The sequence below is a fragment of the Arachis ipaensis genome, chromosome B9 (assembly GCF_059453495.1).
Source record: "Arachis ipaensis isolate K30076 ecotype BB chromosome B9, ASM5945349v1, whole genome shotgun sequence".
Classification (NCBI taxonomy): domain Eukaryota; kingdom Viridiplantae; phylum Streptophyta; class Magnoliopsida; order Fabales; family Fabaceae; genus Arachis; species Arachis ipaensis.
This window is the reverse complement of record NC_142444.1, coordinates 88276293-88280081: the sequence shown is the minus strand read 5'-3', so window position 1 is coordinate 88280081 and position 3789 is coordinate 88276293. Positions and strand designations below refer to the sequence as shown.

Genomic DNA, 3789 nt, shown 5'->3' with positions numbered 1-3789 from the left:
CCTCATAAAAAAATCAAAAAAATCAAAAAATATCTTTCCTTTATTCTTCTCATAAATTTTCAAAAATTTGGTTTGATTTAGTCAAAAGTTTTAAAAATCTAGTTGTTTCTTATGAGTCAAGTCAAATTTTCAATTTAAAATTCCTATCTTTTCAAAACTTTTTCAAAAATCAAATCTTTTTCATTTTCTATAGATATTTTTGAAAATTTTAAAAATTGATTTTCAAAATCTTTTTCTTAATTTTGTTTCTAATTTTTGAAAATTTTACTGACAATTAATGTGATTGATTCAAAGATTTTAAGTTTGTTACTTGCCTATTAAGAAAGGTTCAATCTTTGAATTCTAGAATCATATCTTTTAGTTTCTTGTTAGTCAAGTAATTAACTTTAATTTCAACAATCAAATCTTTTTAAATTTCTTTTTCAAATCTTTTTCAAAATAAATTTCAAACATATCTTTTTCAAAACTTAATTTCAAAATCTTTTCTAACTTCTTATCTTTTCAAAATTGATTTTTAAAATCTTTTTCAATTAACCACTCAACTTTTTGTTTGATTTTAAAAATTCTTATCTTTTTCAAAACCATCTAACGACTTTCCTTTCTCTAATTTTCGGAAACTCCTCCCCACTTTTTCAAAATTCTTTTTAATTAACTAATTGTTTCAAATTTTAATTTTAATTTTATTTCTCTTTTTAATTTTCGGATTCTAACTAATAATTAAAATAAAAACAAAAATATTTTCCTTTTATTCTTTTTAAATTCAAAATTCTCTCTCTTTCATCTCTTTCTATTTATTTATTTATCTACTAACACTCCTCTTCCACTCAAAATTCGAACCCCCTCTTCCTCTCTGTGTTCGAATTTTTCTCTTATCCTTCTTCTATTCTTCTTTTCCTCTGACACCTCAAGGAATCTCTATACTGTGACATAGAGGATTCCATACTTTCTTTGTCTTCTTCTCTATCATATAAGCAGGAAAAAGATAAAGGCATTCTTGTTGAAGCTGATCCTGAACCTGAAAGGACCTTGAAGAGAAAGCTAAGAGAAGCTAAGGCACAAAACTCTGAAGAGGACCTGACAGAAATTTTCGAAAAGGAAGCAGATAAAACAAACATGGCCGAACCCAACAACAATGGTGGAGATGCAAGGAAGATGCTTGGTGACTTTATTACACCCTCTTCTGACTTCTGTGGAAGAAACATCTCAATTCCTGCAATTGGAGCAAACAACTTTGAGCTTAAGCCTCAATTAGTTTCTCTAATACAGCAAAATTGCAAGTATCATGGACTTCCATTGGAAGATCCTCATCAGTTTTTAGCTGAGTTCTTGCAAATCTGTGACACTGTTAAGACTCATGGGGTTGACCCTGAGATCTACAAACTTATGTTTTTCCTTTTGCTGTAAGAGACAGAGCTAGGACATGGTTGGACTCACAACCTAAGGACAGCCTGAACTCTTGGGAAAAGCTAGTCAATGCCTTCTTGGCAAAATTCTTTCCACCTCAAAAATTGAGTAAGCTTAGAGTGGAAGTCCAAACCTTCAGACGGAAGGAAGGCGAATCCCTCTATGAAGCTTGGGAAAGATACAAGCAATTGATCAGAAGGTGCCCTTTTGGCATGCTTTCAGAATGAAGCATCATATGCATATTCTATGATGGTCTGTATGAACTGTCCAAGATGTCTTTGGTCAACTCTGTAAGTGGATCTCTTCATCTGAAGAAGACGCCTGAAGAAGCTCAGGAACTCATTGAAATGGTTACAAATAACCAATTTATGTACACTTCTGAAAGAAATCCTGTGAATAATGGGACAACTCAGAAAAAAGGGGTTCTTGAGATAGATACTCTGAATGCCATATTGGCTCAGAACAAAATATTGACTCAGCAAGTCAATATGATTTCTCAAAGTCGGTCTGAAATGCAAGCAGCATCAAGCAGTACTAAGGAGGCCTCCTCTAAAGAAGAAGCCTATGACCCTGAGAATCCTGCAATAGCAGAGGTGAATTACATGGAAGAACCCTATGGAAACACCTATAATCCTTCATGGAGAAATCATCCGAATTTCTCATGGAAGGATTAACAGAAGCCTAATCAATGCTTCAATAATAACAATGGTGGGAGAAACAGGTTTGGCAATAGCAAACCTTTTCCATCATCTTTTCAGCAACAGACAGAGAATTCTGTACAGAGCTATTCTGGCCCAGCAACCATAGTCTCTGATCTATCCAAGACCACACAAAGTTTCATGAATGAAACAAGGTCCTCCATTAGAAATTTGGAGGCACAGGTGGGTCAGCTGAGTAAGAAGATTTCTGAAACTCCTCCCAGTACTCTCCCAAGCAATACAGAAGAAAATCCCAAGAGAGAGTGCAAGACCATAACCATGATCAACATGGCCGAACTTGGAGAGAGTGAGGAGGACGTGAGTCCCAGTGAGAAAAGGCTCATGGGACGTCCTTTGGACAGAAAGGAGTTTCCCATTGAGAAACCAAAGGAATCTGAGGCTCATACAGAGACCATAGAGATTCCATTGAACTTTCTTCTGCCATTCATGAGCTCTGATGAATATTCTTCCTCTGAAGAGGATGAAGACATCACTGAAGAGCAAGTTGCTAAATATCTAGGAGCAATCATGAAGCTGAATGCCAAGTTATTTGGTACTGAAACTTGGGAGGATGAACCCCCTTTATTCACCAATGAACTGAATGCATTAATGAGGCTGACATTACCTCAGAAGAAACCGGATCCTGAAAAATTTTTCATACCTTGTATCATAGGCACCATGACCTTTGAGAAGGCTCTGTGTGACCTGGAGTCAGGGATAAACCTCATGCCACTCTCCGTAATGGAGAAACTGGGAATCTTTGGGGTACAAGCTGCAAGAATCACACTAGAGATGGCAGACAAATCAATAAAACAGGCTTATGGACTAGTAGAGGACTTGCTAGTGAAGGTTGAAGGCCTTTACATCCCTGATGATTTCATAATCCTAGACACTGGGAAGGATGAGAATGAATCCATCATCCTTGGCAGACCCTTCCTAGCCACAGCAAAAGCTGTGATTGATGTTAACAGAGGAGAGTTGGTCCTTCAGTTAAATGAAGACTACCTTGTATTTAAGACTCAATGTTCTCCTTCTGTAACCATGGAGAGGAAGCATGAAAAACTTCTCTCAATACAGAGTCAAACAAAACCCCCACATTCAAACTCTAAGTTTGGTGTTAGGAGGCCACAACCAAACTCTAAGTTTGGTGTTGAGAGGCCCCAACCCTGCTCTGATTATCTGTGAGGCTCCATGAGAGCTCACTGTCAAGCTATTGACATTAAAGAAGCGCTTATTGGGAGGCAACCCAATGTTATTTAATTATATCTATTTATTTTCCATTGTTATTTTATGTTTTCTGTAGGTTGATGATCATGTGAAGCCACAAAAACAACAGAAAAAACAAAAATAGAATGAAAAACAACATTAAAAATAGTACACCCTGGAGGATAAGCTTACTGGCATTTAAACGCCAATAAGAAGCATCAAACTAGCATTTAACGCCAGAAAGAAGCATCAAGCTGGCGTTAAATGCCAGAAATAGGCTACAGTTTGGCATTAAACGCCAGAAACAGGCTATAAGCTGGTGTTAAATGCCAGAAACAGGCTACAGTTTGGCGTTTAACGCCAGAAACAAGCAGCAGTCTGGCGTTAAACGCCAGGATTGCACTCTAAGGGCATTTACACGCCTAAATGGAGTAGGGATGATAAGTCTTTGACCCCTCAGGATCTGTGGACCCCACCTCTC

General features: G+C 36.9%; 1 non-coding gene across 1 annotated transcript; it reads right to left on the bottom strand.

The window, feature by feature from the left end:
• Positions 1-1514: 1514 nt before the first annotated feature.
• Positions 1515-1618, bottom strand: LOC148545368 (small nucleolar RNA R71). The gene has a single exon (XR_015901710.1). It is a non-coding gene; the product is annotated as a small nucleolar RNA R71 (small nucleolar RNA).
• Positions 1619-3789: the final 2171 nt, after the last annotated feature.